The sequence below is a fragment of the Triticum urartu genome, chromosome 5, assembly GCF_003073215.2.
Source record: "Triticum urartu cultivar G1812 chromosome 5, Tu2.1, whole genome shotgun sequence".
In the NCBI taxonomy this organism is placed as follows: Eukaryota; Viridiplantae; Streptophyta; class Magnoliopsida; order Poales; family Poaceae; genus Triticum; species Triticum urartu.
Window position 1 is genome coordinate 594,350,478 of NC_053026.1, and position 19,186 is coordinate 594,369,663.

General features: G+C 55.2%; 1 pseudogene; it reads right to left on the bottom strand.

Moving 5' to 3' along the window:
• Nucleotides 1–16,676: 16,676 nt before the first annotated feature.
• On the bottom strand, nt 16,677–18,558 carry LOC125511064 (annotated as a pseudogene).
• Between the last annotated feature and the right edge of the window lie 628 nt (nt 18,559–19,186).

Consider the following 19,186-nt stretch of genomic DNA (forward strand, 5'->3'; position numbering starts at 1 on the left):
TCTTCCTTAAGGAAACCATTAAGGAATGCCGTTTTGACGTCCATTTGCCATATTTCATAATCATAGAATGCGGCAATTGTTAACATGATTCGGACGGACTTCAGCTTCGCTACGGGTGAGAAAGTCTCATCGTAGTCAACCCCTTGAACTTGTCGATAACCCTTAGCGACAAGCCGTGCTTTATAGATGTTCACATTACCATCCGCGTCTGTCTTCTTCTTAAAGATCCATTTATTTTCTATGGCTCGCCGATCAACGGGCAAGTCAGTCAAACTCCATACTTCATTTTCATACATGGATCCTATCTCGGATTTCATGGCTTCCAGCCATTTGTCGGAATCCGGGCCCGCCATCGCTTCTTCATAGTTCGAAGGTTCACCGTTGTCTAACAACATGATTTCCAAGACAGGGTTGCCGAACCACTCTGGTGCGGAACGTGTCCTTGTGAACCTTCGAAGTTCAGTAGGAGCTTGATCAGAAGTATCTTGATCATCATCATTAACTTCCTCTCTAATTGGTGCAGGTACCACAGGAACATTTTCCTGAGTTGCGCCACTTTCCGGTTCAAGAGGCAATACTTCATCAAGTTCTACTTTCCTCCCACTTACTTCTTTCGAGAGAAACTCCTTCTCTAGAAAGGATCCATTCTTGGCAACAAAGATCTTGCCTTCGGATCTGAGGTAGAAGGTATACCCAATAGTTTCTTTAGGGTATCCTATGAAGACGCATTTTTCTGACTTGGGTTCGAGCTTTTCAGGTTGAAGTTTCTTGACATAAGCATCGCATCCCCAAACTTTTAGAAACGACAGCTTAGGCTTCTTCCCAAACCATAATTCATACGGTGTCGTCTCAATGGATTTCGACGGAGCCCTATTTAAAGTGAATGCGGCAGTCTCTAAAGCATAGCCCCAAAATGACAGCGGTAAATCAGTAAGAGACATCATAGATCGCACCATATCTAATAGAGTGCGATTACGACGTTCGGACACACCATTACGCTGAGGTGTTCCAGGCGGCGTGAGTTGTGAAACTATTCCACATTTTCTTAAGTGTGTACCAAATTCGTGACTCAAGTATTCTCCTCCACGATCTGATCGCAAAAACTTGATTTTTCTGTCACGTTGATTCTCAACCTCACTCTGAAATTCCTTGAACTTTTCAAAGGTTTTAGACTTGTGTTTCATTAAGTAGATATACCCATATCTACTCAAGTCATCAGTGAGGGTGAGAACATAACGATAGCCACCACGAGCCTCAACACTCATTGGACCGCACACATCAGTATGTATGATTTCCAATAGGTTGGTTGCTCGCTCCATTGTTCCTGAGAACGGAGTCTTGGTCATCTTACCCATGAGGCATGGTTCGCACGTGTCAAATGATTCGTAATCAAGAGACTCTAAAAGTCCATCTGTATGGAGCTTCTTCATGCGTTTGACACCTATGTGACCAAGGCGGCAGTGCCACAAGTATGTGGGACTATCATTATCAACCTTACATCTTTTGGCATTCACACTATGAATATGTGTAGCATTACGCTCGAGATTCATTAAGAATAAACCATTCACCATAGGAGCATGACCATAAAACATATCTCTCGTATAAATAGAACAACCATTATTCTCGGATTTAAATGAGTAGCCATCTCGTATTAAACGAGATACTGATACAATGTTCATGCTAAAACTTGGCACTAAATAACAATTATTGAGGTTCAAAACTAATCCCGTAGGTAAATGTAGAGGTAGCGTGCCGACGGCGATCACATCGACCTTGAAACCATTCCCGACGCGCATCGTCACCTCGTCCTTCGCCAATCTCCGCTTATTCCGCAGCTCCTGCTTTGAGTTACAAATGCGAGCAACTTCACCGGTATCAAATACCCAGGAGCTACTACGAGTATTGGTAAGGTACACATCAATTACATGTATATCACATATACCTTTCGTTTTGCCGGCCTTCTTGTCCGCTAAGTATTTGGGGCAGTTCCGCTTCCAGTGACCACTTCCCTTGCAATAAAAACACTCAGTCTCGGGCTTGGGTCCATTCTTTGGCTTCTTCTCGGTAGCTTGCTTACCGGGCGCGGCAACTCCCTTGCCGTCCTTCTTGAAGTTCTTCTTATCCTTGTGAAAGCACAAGTGCTCCCTAGGTGGTTTTGATAATTGATGACAACATATCTCTTGTTGGACTAACATTTCTATCTAGCATGTTTCAGATAAGTTCAACAATGGAGTGGCATGGACTAAAGGTTGTGGGAACTCCTTCAAGATGCTAAGTACAAAGGATTGGCTAAAGCTTAAAGCTCAAGACTCTTCATTTTACATTTAGTGATCCAAGATCACATTGAGTCCATAGGAAAAGCCAATACTATCAAGGAGGGATGAGGTGTTGCCTAATGAGCCTCTTGCTTCATGTGCTTAATGATATGCTCCAAAATCCTCAGCTACTCTCCCACTTCCACAAATGACCTAAACCCTAAGCCAAACTCGGTCCTACCGATTCTTTCTATCCGGCGCCACCGAGTTTCACTTGTCATAAGCCACTGCCAAACCCTAGCAATTCGGTTCTACCGATAGGGATCTCGGTCTCACCGAGATGGGATTGCAAACTCTCTGTTTCCCTTTCGTAACTTTTCGGTCTCACCGAAAGAGCGAATCGGTCCCACCGAGATTGCAGTGTAAACTCTTTGTTTCCTTTTTGTAACTTTTTGGTCTCACCGAAAGAGCAAATCGGTCCCACCGAGTTTACCTGACCAACTCTCTGGTTAGCTTATTACCAAACTCGGTCTCACCGAGTTTGTGTAATCGGTCTCACCGAGATTACGTTATGCCCAAACCCTAACCATATCGGCCCTACCGAGTTGCATGTCAGTCCCACCGAAAATCTCTAACGGTCACTAGGTTTACCTTTTCGGTCCGACCGAGTTTGTTGATTCGGTCCCACCGAGATTGGAAAACTGTGTGTAACGGTTGGATTTTGTGTGGAGGCTATATATACCCCTCCACCTCCTCTTCATTTGTGGAGAGAGCCATCAGAACACATACACATTCCAACGCATATGTTCTGAGAGAGAACCACCTACTCATGTGTTGAGACCAAGATATTCCATTCCTACCATATGAATCTTGATCTCTAGCCTTCCCCAAGTTGCTTTCCACTCAAATCTTCTTTCCACAAAATCCAAATCCTATGAGAGAGATTTGAGTGTTGGGGAGACTTATCATTTGAAGCACAAGAGCAAGGAGTTCATCATCAACACACTATTTGTTACTTCTTGGAGAATGGTGTCTCCTAGATTGGCTAGGTGTTACTTGGGAGCCTCCGACAAGATTGTGGAGTTGAACCAAGGAGTTTGTAAGGGCAAGGAGATCGCCTACTTCGTGAAGATCTACTGCTAGTGAGGCAAGTCCTTCGTGGGCGATGGCCATGGTGGGATAGACAAGGTTGCTTCTTCGTGGACCCTTCGTGGGTGGTTGCTTCTTCGTGGACCCTTCGTGGGTGGAGCCCTCCGTGGACTCGCGCAACCATTACCCTTCGTGGGTGGAGCCCTCCGTGGACTCGCGCAACCATTACCCTTCGTGGGTTGAAGTCTCCATCAACGTGGATGTAGGATAGCACCACCTATCCGAACCACGGGAAAAACATCCGTGTCTCCAATTGCGTTTGAATTCTCCAAACCCTTCTCTTTACATTCTTGCAAGTTGCATGCTTTATTTTCCGCTGCCTACACACTCTTTGCATGCTTGCTTGATATGTATTGTGAATGTTGAAATTATGCCTAAACTCCACTTAAACCGAAAAAGCTTAAAAATTGCAACTTTAGCATTAAGTGTCTAATCACCCCCCCTCTAGACACATCTACTTCTAGATCCTACACCTTTCCTTTCTTGAACTTAGTGGTTTTATTCACCATCAACACTTGATGGTCTTTTTTGACTTCTACCTCTGCTGATTTCAGCATTGCAAATACTTCAGGAATGGTCTTTTCCATCCCCTGCATATTGATGTTCATCACAAAGCTCTTGTAGCTTGGTGGAAGCGACTGGAGGATTCTGTCAATGACCGCGTCATCTGGGAGATTAACTCCCAGCTGAGTCAAGCGGTTATGCAACCCAGACATTTTGAGTATGTGCTCACTGACAGAACTATTTTCCTCCATCTTACAGCTGAAGAACTTGTCGGAGACTTCATATCTCTTGACCCGGGCATGAGCTTGGAAAACCATTTTCAGCTCTTCGAACATCTCATATGCTCCGTGTCACTCAAAACGCTTTTGGAGCTCCGGTTCTAAGCTGTAAAGCATGCCGCACTGAACGAGGGAGTAATCATCAGCACGTGTCTGCCAAGCGTTCATAACGTCTTGGTTCTGTGGGACGGGTGCGTCACCTAGCGGTGCTTCTAGGACATAATCTTTCTTGGCAGCTATGAGGATGATCCTCAGGTTCCGGACCAGTCCGTATAGTTGCTGCCATCGTCTTTCAGCTTGGTTTTCTCTAGAAACGCGTTGAAGTTGAGGACAACGTTGGCCATTTGATCTACAAGACATATTGTAAAGATTTTAGACTAAGTTCATGATAATTAAGTTCATCTAATCAAATTATTCAATGAACTCCCACTTAGATAGACATCCCTCCAGTCATCTAAGTATAACATGATCCGAGTTGACTAGGCCGTATCCGATCATCACGTGAGACGGACTAGTCAACATCGGTGAACATCTTCATGTTGATCGTATCTTCTATACGACTCATGCTCGACCTTTCGGTCTTCTGTGTTCCGAGGCCATGTCTGTACATGCTAGGCTCGTCAAGTCAACCTAAGTGTATTGCGTGTGTAAATCTGTCTTACACCCGTTGTATGTGAACGTTGGAATCTATCACACCTGATCATCACGTGGTGCTTCGAAACAACGAACTGTCGCAACGGCGCACAGTTAGGGGGAACACTTTCTTGAAATTATTATGAGGGATCATCTTTTTTACTACCTTCATTCTAAGTAAACAAGATGCAAAAACATGATAAACATCACATGCAATCAAATAATAATAGTGACATGATATGGCCAATATCACATAGCTCCTTTGATCTCCATCTTGGGGCTCCATGATCATCTTGTCACCGGCATGACACCATGATCTCCATCATCATGATCTCCATCATCATGATCTCCATCATCATGATCTCCATCATCGTGTCTCCATGAAGTTGCTCGCCAACTATTACTTCTACTACTATGGCTAACGCGTTTAGCAATTAAGTAAAGTAATTTACATGGCGTTTCTCAATGACACGCAGGTCATACAAAAAATAAAGACAACTCCTATGGCTCCTGCCGGTTGTCATAATCATCGACATGCAAGTCGTGATTCCTATTACAAGAACATGATATCATACATCACATATATATCATTCATCATTCATCACAACTTTGGCCATATCACATCACAAATCACTTGTTGCAAAAACAAGTTAGACGTCCTCTAATTGTTGTTGCAAGTTTTACGTGGCTGCAAAAGGGTGCTAGCAAGAACGTTTTCTTACCTATGTAATAGCCAGAACGTGATTTGTCAACTTCTATTTACCCTTCATAAGGACCCTTTTCATCGAATCCGCTCCAACTAAAGTGGGAGAGACAGACACCCGCTAGCCACCTTATGCAACTAGTGCATGTCAGTCGGTGGAACCAGTCTCACGTAAGCGTACGTGTAAGGTCGGTCCGGGCCGCTTCATCCCACAATACCGCTGAAGCAAGATAAGACTAGTAGCGGCAAGAAAGTTGACAACATCTATGCCCACAACAAATTGTGTTCTACTCGTGCAAGGAGAACTACGCATAGACCTAGCTCATGATGCCACTGTTGGGGAACATTGCAGAAAACAAAAATTTTCCTACGGTTTCACCAAGATCCATCTATGAGTTCATCTAGCAACGAGTGATCGGATTGCATCTACATACCTTTGTAGATCACGCGCGGAAGCGTTCAAAGAACGGGGATGAGGAAGTCGTACTCGACGTGATCCAAATCACCGGAGATCCTAGCACCGAACGGATGGCACCTCCGCGTTCAACACACGTACGGTCAGCGTGACGTCTCCTCCTTCTTGATCCAGCAAGGGGGAAGGAGAGGTTGAGGAAGATGGCTCCAGCAGCAGCACAACGGCGTGGTGGTGGTGGAGCAGCAGTACTCCGGCAGGGCTTCGCCAAGCTCGTGACGGAGGAGGAGATGTGTTGGGGGGCGGGAAGGGCTGCGCCTTGGATGTCCTTTGTAGCCCTCCCCTCACCCCTCTATTTATAGGGGAAGGAGGAAGGGGGCCGGCCCCCTCTAGATGAGATCTAGAGGGGTGGCGGCGGCCAAGGGGAGGGGGGCTTGCCCCCCAAGCAAGGGGGCGCCCCCCTTAGGGTTTCCTCCAACCCTAGGCGCATGGGCCCTAGGGGGAGTGGTGCCCCATCCCACTTTGGGCTGGATCCCTTCCTCATACAGCCCATAAGGCCCTCCGGGAGAGGTGGCCCCTCCCGGTGGACCCCCGGAACCCCTCCGGTGGCCCCAGTACAATACCGATATGCACCCGAACCTTTCCGGTGACCGTATGACAACTTCCCATATATAATTATTTACCTCCGGATTATCCCGGAACTCCTCGTGACGTCCAGGATCTCATCCGGGACTCCGAACAACTTTTGGATTACCGCATACTCATATCTATACAACCCTAGCGTCACCGAACCTTAAGTGTGTAGACCCTACGGGTTCGGGAGACAAGCAGACATGACCGAGACGACTCTCTGGTCAATAACCAACAGCGGGATCTGGATACCCATGTTGGCTCCCACATGCTCCTCGATGATCTCATCGGATGAACCACGATGTCGAGGACCTAATCAATCCCGTACTCAATTCCCTTTGTCAATCGGTACGTTACTTGCCCGAGACTCGATCGTCGGTATCCCAATACCTTGTTCAGTCTCGCTACCGGCAAGTCACTTTACTCGTACTGTAATGCATGATCCCGTGATCAACCACTTGATCACATTGAGCTCATTATGATGATGCATTACCGAGTGGGCCCAGAGATACCTCTCCGTCATACGGAGTGACAAATCCCAGTCTCGATTCGTGCCAACCCAACAGACACTTTCGGAGATACCTGTAATGTACCTTTATAGTCACCCAGTTACGTTGTGACGTTTGGCACACCCAAGGCACTCCTACGGTATCCAGGAGTTGCACAATCTCATGGTCTAAGGAAATGATACTTGACATCCAGAAAAGCTACAACAAACGAACTACACGATCTTTGTGCTATGCTTAGGTTTGGGTCTTGTCCATCACATCATTCTCCTAATGATGTGATCCCGTTATCAATGACATCCCCATGTCCATAGCCAGGAAACCATGACTATCTGTTGATCAACGAGCTAGTCAACTAGAGGCTCACTAGGGACACATTATGGTCAATGTATTCACACATGTATTACGATTTCCGGACAATACAATTATAGCATGAATAATAGACAATTATCATGAACAAGGAAATATAATAATCATTTTATTATTGCCTCTAGGGCATATTTCCAACAATATGCACTGCAAATCCATTTTGCCGCCTCCAACAACGTGGCCGAGTACGAGGCGCTCATTCACGGGCTCCGACTTGCCAAAGAACTTGGCATTCGCCGGATCTTGTGTTATGGCGACTCGGACTTAGTGGTCCAGCAGTCGTCTGGCGACTGGGATGCCAAAGACGCAAACATGGCGAGCTACCGTTTCCTCGTGCAGCAACTCAGCGGGTATTTCGAAGGGTGCGAGTTCCTCCATGTGACAAGAAATGACAACGACCAAGCAGACGCCTTGGCACGAATCGGCTCTACCCGCCAAGCAATACCATCTGGCGTCGCCCTTCAACGCCTCCTCAAGCCGTCTGTCAAGCCTTCACCAGAATCAGACTCCATCTTTGTGCCGGCTCCTCCCGAAGACGGCAGACCCGACTCTAGAGTTCCGGCAGTCAGAACGGGGACTTTGGCGGGCGACTCCAAAGCTGCCACAGTCGAGCCCGGCCCAGGGACTGCGGTGACGGACGTGAAGATTCCAGAACTCGGCCCAAGGACCGAGCCAGTCGGCCTGGGGACTTCATCAGCCCAACAAGCGGTTGTTGACTCCAGCCCGCCGCCTCCCAGCCCAGCCGCCCTCGTCCAAGTCGCAGTTCTGATAGTCGATGAAATAGCAGCACCCTTATGGGCCCAGCCCATCCTCAAATTTCTGGTGAACAAAGAACTACCAACTGATGAGACCTCAGCTCGGCAAGTACAACGCCAGGCAGCAGCCTATACCATAATCAACAGAGAGCTGGTCAGGCGCAGCGTCACTGGTGTCTACCAGCGCTGCGTAGAGCCAGAGCAAGGCCAGGCGATCCTCAAGGACATCCATCAAGGCGAATGTGGCCACCATGCGGCTTCAAGAGCACTCGTCGCCAAAGCTTTTCGGCACGGTTTCTTTTGGCTGACTGCCTTGGAAGAGGCCAAGGAGTTGGTCCAAAAATGCAAAGGGTGCCAGAAGTTCAGCTCCAAGCCGCACCAGCCGGCTTCCGCGCTCAAGACCATCCCCATTGCTTGGCCTTTCGCTGTCTGGGGCCTAGACATGGTGGGACCATTCAAAACAGCACGAGGTGGTCTGACTCACCTACTTGTTGCAGTGGACAAGTTCACCAAGTGGGTGGAAGTAAAGCCAATTAAGAAACCAAACGGTCCGACTGCCGTGACCTTCATCACCGATATCACAATTCGGTACGGCATACCACACAACATCATCACCGACAACGGCACAAATTTTGCCAAAGGCGCCTTGGCCCATTTCCGCGCAACACAGGGAATCCGACTGGACCTAGCGTCCGTCGCCCACCCGTAGTCAAACAGCCAAGTGGGGCGAGCAAACGGCCTCATCCTGTCTGGCATCAAGCCTCGGTTGATCGAGCCTCTAGAGCGCTCGGCTGGCTGCTGGCTCGACGAGCTGCCAGCCGTCCTCTGGAGTCTGCACACGACTCCAAACAAGTCAACCAGCTTCACGCCCTTCTTCCTCGTCTACGGTGCCGAAGCCGTCATCCCAACGAACATAGAGTTCGACTCCCCACAGTCACCATGTACACCGAGGAGGAAGCAGAAGAAGCATGACAAGACGGCGTCGATCTGCTGGAAGAGGGCCGGCTGTTGGCACTCAGCCGGTCCAGCATCTACCAGCAGAGCCTGCGCCGATACCACAACAGGAAGGTCAGGCCAAGATCTTTCCAAGAAGGCGACCTTGTACTCCGGCTGACCCAGCGAACTGCCGGCCAGCACAAGTTGTCGCCGCCTTGGGAAGGCCCTTTCATCATCAGCAAAGTACTAGGCAACAACTCCTACTACCTGATCGACACTCAGAAGCCCCGAGCACGCAAGAGAGACGACTCCGGCAAGGAGACAGAGCGGCCATGGAATGCAAATCTTCTCCGAAAATTTTACAGTTGATGCAGTATGTACCACGCTACCCTTTGTATTAAAGTACCAAGACTTCGGGCCCCCCGAGACGAGCTCGGGGACTGCCCTCTTTTGTCTATATGATAAAAATTATGCCTACAAGTATGTTACTCTTTGTCATGCCGTTTGGCACCGGGCTTGACAAGTCGGCCCGGGGACTTGCCGCCTTGCACTATGAAATGCTTACTACAGCCGGACAAGTAGTGTGTAACATCTAAGCCGTCTTCTGTCAAAAGCCGTAGCTCGCAGAGCGACTGTACGGTGGGCAGAGGTAAGGTAGAATGGGTGATCGCACGAAAAATGGCTAGGGACTCAAAGCGTAAAACATAGCTCAAGACGGCTTCCAAGCCCTTCTCGCAAACTGACTCTCGGACAGTCGGATTGTCGTTTTCTATCCAACTTGCTCAAACAATCTTAAAATTGGCTAAGTACTTGCTTTCCCAAAGTAGCCTAGCACTTGATCCAGCAACAGTCTGCAGAGCGGCTGTCCGATTGGCAAGGCAGGCAACTAGGAGAAAGCGACAAAGGAAAACAGCCAAAAGAACAATGAGCAAGAAAAGATAGACATATATATATATATAACACAGGCCCTTGGCCGAATTGTCAAGTAGAGGTTCAGAATACACCCCGCGGGTGGAATTGTGCGAATTAACAAGTTCTTCAAAAGACTACTGAAGCAGATAAAACAAAAGACACAGCGGCAGCTTAGGAGGCGGCAGACGGAGTCGGGGGGTCGGAGGAGGCGCCAGCGTCAGTCGTGGGGGCGGTCGGCCGGCTAGTCTCGGCTTGATCGCCTCCGGCAGCAGTCGGATCGGTCGCACGCGGCTCGTTGCTGGAGGCGCGGTCGGGCTGAGGCTGGCCGTCTGCTCCGTCTTCTGGTGCCTCCGCCTCGCCCTCATCCTCCGCCTTGTCCTCCTCCTCGACGCTAGAGCCGATCACCTCCGCCGAGTCTTCGCCGTAGTCTGGGTTCATCCCAAACCACTCCGGAGGGACCTCCTCGCCATCTTCAGACCGCTTGTGGAAGAAGATGCTCGTGTCGGTGTACTCGGTGATCGCCACAGCACGCTTGACGAGGGCGTCTTCCGCAGCCACCAGCTCCGGCTGGGCCTCCGATCGAAGCGTGGCCAACCAGTCTAGATCCAGCCCCGGGTACCACGCCTTGACGAACTCCAAGGCCCGGCGCCGACGCGCTGAAGCCGGCGCAGCATCCGGTGAGCCGGCCGGAGGCGAGCCTCGATACTCAAGATGTGCTCATCAAGAGTTCAGGGGGCATCGGCGGCGATCTCTGCGCCCACCGCCCTCCGACTTGCACGATCGACCTCGATGGCTTGGATAGCGGCCTGAGACTGCCCAGGGAAGAAGTCTGCAAAAGACACGAAGAAACAAAAAAGCGAGTCAAAAACCAGGAGTCGGCACGACCTAGGTCGGCGGCTCAAAGAAAGAAAACAAAGAGACTCACCATCAACGATGTCTTCGATCTCGTGGAAGCCGGAGGACAGCATCGCCTCCTTGTCAGACCAGGAAGAGCACTCGCTCGCGAACTCGGCCAGGAGGGCGGCCTCCGTCTCCTCCGCCTCCCTCTGCGACTTCGCAAGCAGCCCCTTCTGCTCTGCCAACTGAGTGGTCAGCAGATCGCGCTCCGCGGCGAGCTTGCCGCACTCCTTCCCTTTGGCGAGCAGGGCAGAGTTGGCTTCGCTCAGCTGCTGTTGAAGAGCAGCATTGGCCCCTGAAGGAAAGAAAGAAAGACAACAATCGTCAATAAAGTAGGTCGCCGGGGAGATCCGGCCCGACTTCTCAGCAGTCGGCCCGAATCTCAGGGACTACAGCCCGCGGGTGCGCTAGCGCGCCCCCGCAGAGAAGAGAAAAAGGAGAAGGACTTACTCCGGCTCTCCGCCAAGTCGGCGGTCCGCTTGCCCAACTCTTCAACATTACGGTTGAAGGCGGTGACGCGGAGGTTGTGGTATTCCTGCAACAAGCATTTCAGACAAAGTTAGTACCCAGAAGTTCATCAAATTGGAGTTCCGGACCGCCTGCTCAGTAGCCGACCCGAAACTCGGGGACTACACCCAGTGGGTGCGCTGGCGCGCCCCCATAGAGAGGAACAAGAAAATTAAAGGCCCAAAGAAAAGACATACCCGGACGGCCACCCGCGACGCCAGGAACGCCTTGGTGCAGCTCTGGAGGGCGTCCCCCTCAGCACGGAGCTTCGCCTGGACGTCCAGGAGCGCCCGGTTCAGCGGCCCTGTGCCGCCTCCCCGCACCCACCCAACAGGTGCGGCGCTCGTCGCCTTGGCGTCTGGAGCCGCGGAGCTGGCGGTGCCGGCCTCCAGGGGGCGGGGTGCTGAAGTCGCCTTCTCCAGATGACGGCGCGCTGGCAAGCCGACCTGGAGGAGTAGCCTCGCCACGGCCTCTTCTTCGGTCGGCGGCACCGGAGGGTCCGCTGGCTGCTCGCCTCGCACGCCTTCAGACGGCGGCGGAGGCGGCGGCGGAACGTTCGCGCTCGGAGTAGAGGGCTCGCCGCCTTCCCTTCCCCGCCGGCTCCTCCAGTCTGCCCCGTGAACTCCGGCGGCGGCGGCGCAGAGTTCAGCGGGGTAACAAGCAAGGCCGCCTGGCGGCATGCGGCTTCCTCAGCCTGCTGCTTCGCCGCGGCGGCGGCTTCGGCCTTCGCTAGTTTTTTCTTAGCGGAGGCCTCCGCCCTGTCGGCCTCCTCCTTCTCCAGGCGGAGGGCTTCTTCTTCATTTCGCTTCTCCTGCGTATTCCGCTCCGTCGCCTCCCGGAGGTCGGCAGCGGGGTTTATCCGCCGAGTGGTGGCGGGCGTCCCCGCTGACCCCATGACGGAGGCGGCGGCGACCCGCTCAAGAGAGAGGGGAGCCCTGAAGAAAGAAGGGCGAGTAGAGACTCACACAAAACACGAAGAAAGAATAAACTTTGAAGTCAGAATACTTACGCAGAGACCAACGGCGGCTTCTTCACTTCCTTACGGAAGCGGATGGCCTTCGCGGCTGCCTCGTCCCGCCAGGTCGCCGGAGCCGAGCCCTTGGGCTTCTTCGGCCGGCTGCCAAACAAAGTCGGCGCAGCCCGGCGCTTCTTCCCGCCGCCTGGAACGCCCGACGCGGCAGAAGAGCCCGCGCCCGGCTGGCTAGCTCCTGGCCGATGGTGAGGGGCGACTCCTCCCTCGGCATCGTCTTCAGGCCAGTCGGCAAAGGTAGCCGAGGGTCTGAAGTTGCCTGTCATCCCTCCTCCCTCAGCGTCGTCTTCCAGAGCCGCCGCCCCCATATCGGGGTCGTCGACGTCGCTCTCCGCCCGATCGACGGCGAACTCACGGGCCGGCCCCGAGGTGCCGGCTGGTGGGTGAAGAAGGGGATTCTAACCAAAAAGCAGACTGATTAGAATAAGACTCGGCAAGAAGAAGACAATCTAAAGAAAAGAAAGGCGACTCACCACGGGCGGGGGGTTGGCACGGGAGTATGGCTCCTTGCCGAATCACCAGTCCTCCGGGAACCTGCTGTCTGAGAGGTAGTTCACCATCAGGGCCACCTCTTCGTGAGGCATGTCCTTGGTGCACATCCGACTCGGGTCGCGGCCCCCGCTCATCTGGCATATCAGGTGAGGGCGGCCTTGGAGTGGGAGAACTCGGCGCGAGACGAAGGCGGCCAGCAGGTCCGGGCCAGTCAGACCCTCCGACTGCGTCAGCACTCGGAGTCGCGTGATGGCGCCGGCTCCCGCAGGCGTCAGCGACCTGGCCCGGTACGACCAGTTGGGCAGTCTGCCAGCCGGCGGGCCGGCTTCGAAAGCCGGCAGATTAACCCAGTCGCCCCTCATGGTGACGTTCCTGGCGTAGAAGTAGGACCGCTGCCACATCTTCACCGACTTCAGCAGCGAGATGGAGGGGAAGTGGTTGTCGGCTCCTGTCCTTCGCACGGCGATGAAGGCGCCGCACTGAGCCGGCACGCCCGCGGCCTGGGTGCCAAGCTTGGAGAAGAAGAACTCCCCCCAGAGCTCGAGGGTGGGGAGGACTCCAAGGAAGCCCTCGCACAGAGCCACGAAGGCGGACAGCAGCACCACTGTGTTGGTGGTGAGGTGGTGCGGCTGGAGTCCGTAAAACTCCATGAACGACCGGAAGAAGCTGCTCGCCGGCAGCCCCAGCCCGCGCAGGCAGTGCGAGCGGAAGATGACCCGCTCGCCCTCCCGCGGGGCGGGGGAAATCTCCCCCTCCGGCGCGAGACGCACCTGCACGCGATCCTCGCCGGGAAGCCGACGGGTCCGGCGGAGGAACTCGATATGGTCTTCGTGGACCTCGGAGCCGTCCCAGGTGCCGGAGCGCACTGGGGGAGGCGCGCTAGCGGAGGAAGAGCTCATCGCGAAGCTGTCGCCGCGACGTTCTCCGGAGCTTGGGCGTGCGGCAAGGAGAAGAAGAGAAGAGGAAGCAGGAGAGCGAGGAGCTGCGAGGAGGAAGAAGAGAGGGGTAGTGGGAAGGAGGGGCGCGCGTGCCCCCCTCTTCCCCCTACTTATAGTCCTATGGGCTGCGAAGCCGAGGGGGCGGACGTGGGGATTTACTGCGCCCGCAGCCCCACGACCCCCACGATCCACGTAAAGTTACTGCGCGCAGTAACTTCACGGGAATCCCAACCGCCCGCCAGGGCCGCAGCGGATCCGCTCGGGCGCCGAGGCGCGGTAGTGGCGGGCCCCGCCTATGGGCCTGTCCCGTCGCGCGCGTGGGATGGCAGAACGGCCTGGCCACATGCCCTTGTGTGACAGGCCATGAACGGGCGGCGGCCTGGAAGCTTTGCTAGCACGCCACTTGAAATCCCGCCGCGACGTTCGAACTACTGAGCAAGTCAGAATTGAGTGAGTCTGAGTTGGGCGAGTCCGACTCCTTCTAGCCAGCCCGGCGGAAGTCAATCAAGACCATGTGTTGCGCCCGGAAAGAGAAACTGCTAAGGCTTCTCGGCCGATCGTCCGCGGTGCCTCACCAGCTTCGGGGACTACTGTCGGAGTAATGGGCCATGGGTAGGCCAACCCGAGCCCCACGACCTTTCAAGACATCGGGGCAGGCTGCGCCCCTCAAGACCACAGGGCGAAGAGCCGCCTCCTGGGGAGTCTACGGCAAGGCGGCCGACTGCCCGCTCACGGCCGAGTCCCAGGGACGACTTCCAGAGAAGCCGGCTTTGGGGAGTCGGCCGGCGACTCCAACAAACCATGACCTCATCGAGGGGGACGGGGCAGGGGCGTGGCTACAATGAAGCCCACTCCCCGCCCCTTACCAAGGACAGGCATGGCTACAGCGCGCCGTACTTGGGAAGATCTCCCCGCGGCGTGGCACTGTTGCCCAGCCGGCCCTGACATCAGCACCACTGTACCTGGTCCTGCGCCCACGACGGCTTATCTGTACGGCCTGGAGGCAGCAGGGCCCACCAGCCAGCGAGACCTCGGGAGACGGCGGGAGCACCGCCAGTCGGACCCAATGGGAGTCGGCCCGGGGGAGTCGGCCGAGCCCTCCCCCGGGCCCACGCGCCATTAATCAAGAAGAGATGGGAAGTGGCCACAGTGATCGCCCGCCAGGCGACAGGGCTGTTGCCACGACCCCATGACCAAGCTTGCATCATCAGGAGCACGGCTACAGTAATCAGCAGCCAGCAAGACCCGCCCGCGGCGGACGCGGCCTATCGGCTCCGTACCAGACCAGTCGGCGGGCCCCAGCAGTCGGCGGAGAAGTCGGAGGTCGGAGACACTGGCGGGCCCAGCCACATTACCATTGTACCCCTGGGGGGTAGGCCTATATAAACCCCCAGGGCACCCATGCAAAGGGTTGGATCCCAGTAGTTCTATACCTCACCAGATAGAGGGAGAGAGCTAGCCTTGCCCTCTCCTACCACCATACACAGATCAAGGAGCAACCGTGTAAACACTTGACCATAGTGATTATGCGGAGACCCCGCAGAGCAGCAGTAGGGGTATTATCTCCCCGGAGAGCCCCGAAGCTGGGTAAGATTCGCCGTTGTGCATGTCTTCGCCTCATCCCGTTTCCAGGCACTGGCGACGTTCTACTCGCCCCTACCATGATAAGCCATCCGTTGGCATACGTCGTACCAAACCCCCGACATTGCCAGAGCATCTCGTCAAGCACCGGCCCGGCCCCCATCAAGCGCCGCGTGGTGAGGTGAGCTCCGCTTCCACATCGCCCGCCGTCGTCGTCAAGCGCCGCTACCTCGTTTGCCTCCATGAAGCGTCGTCGCCGCCACCGTCTTGGTCAAGCACCGCCGCCACCGTCCTCGTTCGTCGTCCACGCCGGATCCAGTCATCTTGCGCCGCCCCACACCAGGTCCTGCCGCCGCACGCCGAGTCAGGCTACCTCGCACCGCCGCAAGCGAGATCCCACCGTCTGGAGCCGTCGAATGATCCCCGTTTCTCTCTGATTTTAGTGACATTCAGAAGAATCTGCACCTCGTACAGCTATATGGTACAGGTTCACCAAACACCAATCTTGGTTCATTCTTGCATCGGCTCAACCAAGGCACACTCAGCCCGCATCCCCCGTGCAATGCAGTCTGAACGTACCCAGGGAACCAAACACGGCCGTTGTTTCTTGAACCGCTGCTTAAGCCCCTCGCATAGGCCCACTCAGCTGAACAATGCCCATATCTAAAAAAAAGTTGGACGGTGCTCATGCATTTCGTTCGCTGGCAGGACCGCTTGCATCGAACGTTTTCGTTCGCTCGAGTGGCTTCCTCCTAGCAAACGTTTCTTTCGCACTGAGGTACCTAGGGATCGAACGTCGGACCATTATTGGGTCATTTTTTCTTGGAAATCCTATCTGGCAATCGTTTGCTGGGAGAGAGGTGACAAATGAACCCTTTTGATGGCAGTTTCAGTTCTAATACAAGATCAAGCGGTGGCAGTTTTAAACGAAAAAATTGCCTTCTCTGACAGAATCTATCATGTCGCACAGAAGAAACTTTCACACTCTCGCAACTAAAAATGTCAATCAAAATCGTGTAAGATATGTTTGCATGTTGAGGTGGATATTTTCATGTGCATGAATGCATGTTGTGGTAGGCCTTTTGCCATGCATGTTGCTTGATGATGTGGCATGCTTACATGTTGAGAGAAATATGTTAATGGGGCTAGCTATTTAGATATAGAAGATGCCACCCACTATTGACGAACGTTCGCCAGGTAAGGGGTCCTTTTTATTGAGTTGAGCAATTGCTCGGTTCCCTAAAAAAAAGCAATTGCTCAGTATTTATATACTATCACACACAGTAATGAACAACATCTTGCAGCACGCGATGCAGTCGTACTACTCGATCCAAGGTCACACGTGCACACATGCAGCACCTCGCGTACGTGACGTCCGAAATCCCGACGGTGAGCTCAGCTGTCGGCGGCGCTCTTCCACTGTCTCGCGAGATCCACCAGCGCGGCCCTCGACTCGCCGCCGTCGCCCACCGCCTCCTCCGCCAGCCGCATGGCCGCCCGCGTCCGCTGCCGGAGCTCCCTCCCGCCGTCGGACTCGATCAGCCACCGCACCTTGGCCGCCACCTCGTCGGACTCGACCATCTTCTTGTCGTACCCTTCCATGGGCACGGCCAGCCGCATCTCCTCGACGAGGAATACTCTGTTCATGCGCTGCTCCGCGTACAGCGGCCACGCCAGCATCGGCACGCCCGCCATGATAGCTTCCAGCACCGAGTTCCAGCCGCAGTGCGTTACGAAGCCGCCGACCGCTCCGTGCGCCAGCACCTGCCGCTGAGGCGCCCAGGACATGACCACCAGCCCCCTGTCCTTGGTCCGCTGCAGGAAGCCTTCCGGGAACAGCTCGTCGATGTCGCCGTCGTCGTCTCCGTCGGCCGGCGGCCGGCGCTCGGCGCCGGGCGGGGGCGGGCGCCGCACGACCCACAGGAACCGCTGCCCGCTTGTTTCCAGGCCCGCCGCATCTCCTTGACCTGCTCCGCGCTGAAGCGGCCCATGCTGCCGAAGCAGAGGAACACCACGCTGGCGTCGGGCTGGCCGTCGAGCCACGCGAGGCACTCCTGGCGCTTTGACGCCCCGGTCTCCTCGTCGTGCTTAATCAGCGGCCCCACGCAGTACAGCGGTGGCGTCGGCCGGCACTGCGGATTGCAGAGGCCTGCCACGATGGCGTCGGCGGCGCCCGGCTCTAGGGACCGGCAGCCGTTGACGAGGACGCCCATGGAGTCGCACATCCTTAGGCCCAAGTCCACGAAGTGCCTGTTGCTCAAGCTCTCGCGATCTTGGATGGCCCCGGCGAGGTGATCCGCCGGTATGGGCGGCAGTCCCGGGGCGTGCACGGGGTCGCCGCCCATGTCCCCGAAGCCGAGGGTGGTCCGCTCGTCGATGACCGGGTGGTAGAGCCCGAACGCGACGCTGCCGACGCAGGTGGTGAAGAAGAAGTAGGTGGGCACGCCGAGCTTGGCGCCGACGTCGAGCGCGGCGCTGCAGAAGAAGTCGATGAGGAGGGCGGCCGGGGGCGCGGCGCGGAGGAAGTCGCGCAGGTCCGGGTTGGCGGCGCGCGCGAGCTCGAAGAGCCTGGCCTCGAAGCTGCGGCTGCAGGCGGCGGCCACGTCGGGGGCGAGCGCGGCCGGGGGCAGGCAGTGGAAGGCGAGCGCCGGGTTGGCGGCCGCGGCGGCGTGGAGGAGCGACGAGGACGCGCCGCCGCCGCCGAGCACGACGGTGACCCGGAGGCCCTGCGCGACCAGCAGCTTGCCGAGCTCCACCACGGGGACCAGGTGGCCCGCCATCCCCGGCGGCGAGTACATGACGACGACGGGCGGCTTCCTGGCGAGGTCGCCGTGGCCGTTTTGTGCCTGGCCTGCCATTTCTGTCGGGAGAGCGAGCGGCGAGAAGACGACGAGGGAGATACTGATCAGCGCTGCCGCCGTGTCGTCCCAGGTCGCAGTTGCACCGCCTGGCTGAGTCAAGGAGAGAGAGAGAGTGAGTGGGATATTTGTAGTAGACGACGGCGGGCGGCCGGCGTTCTTGGGAGCCACGTGCGGTACCTAACCAGCGGCCGTTCGTGGGGCGTGCCGTGGCAGGTGCGCGGGTCACACACAAACCAGTGGACCTCCGTCACCTCGGAAGGAAACACGAACAGTTGACGAGGTGGAGGTCTTGTCCGGACCTCCATGCAGCAGCCAGCCCGCCGACAGGAACGAACCGATAATACACACGCTCCCGCAAAAGCGACGGACTTTCGAGTGCGGATTTTCAGAGGCCGAGCACCAGGCAGGCCGGTATCCTCGGCGTTGGAATGGGCTTGGGGATCTGGAATCCGTCGGGCCGTCGGCAGGCTAGTGTCGGCCTAGTGTTTCATATACGGTCTGGGATACACCTACGCATACATGTTCGGCACATGCTGCGCTACTCTCTCATCCATTATTGCCATCGTCACCCTCGCTCTCTGTCGTCCTCGTTCCTATCGCCCCTACCCAGGTACCCAGCCTCACCTCCAAGGCTCCAACGAAGGGAACGCCGGCGGGGAAGGAGCAGGACAGATCCGGCACAGGTATGTGTGCGGCCAGATCTGGAGGGGGGCGCCGGTAGCATGAAGATGCAGGTGGGGCGGAGGGGGAAGGTGCCGGATTCGTCAGCGGGGACAACGTCATCTATGGCTCGAGCTCTAACCTTGCGATTCTTAGTGTTTTTTTAAGCATGGGTGCT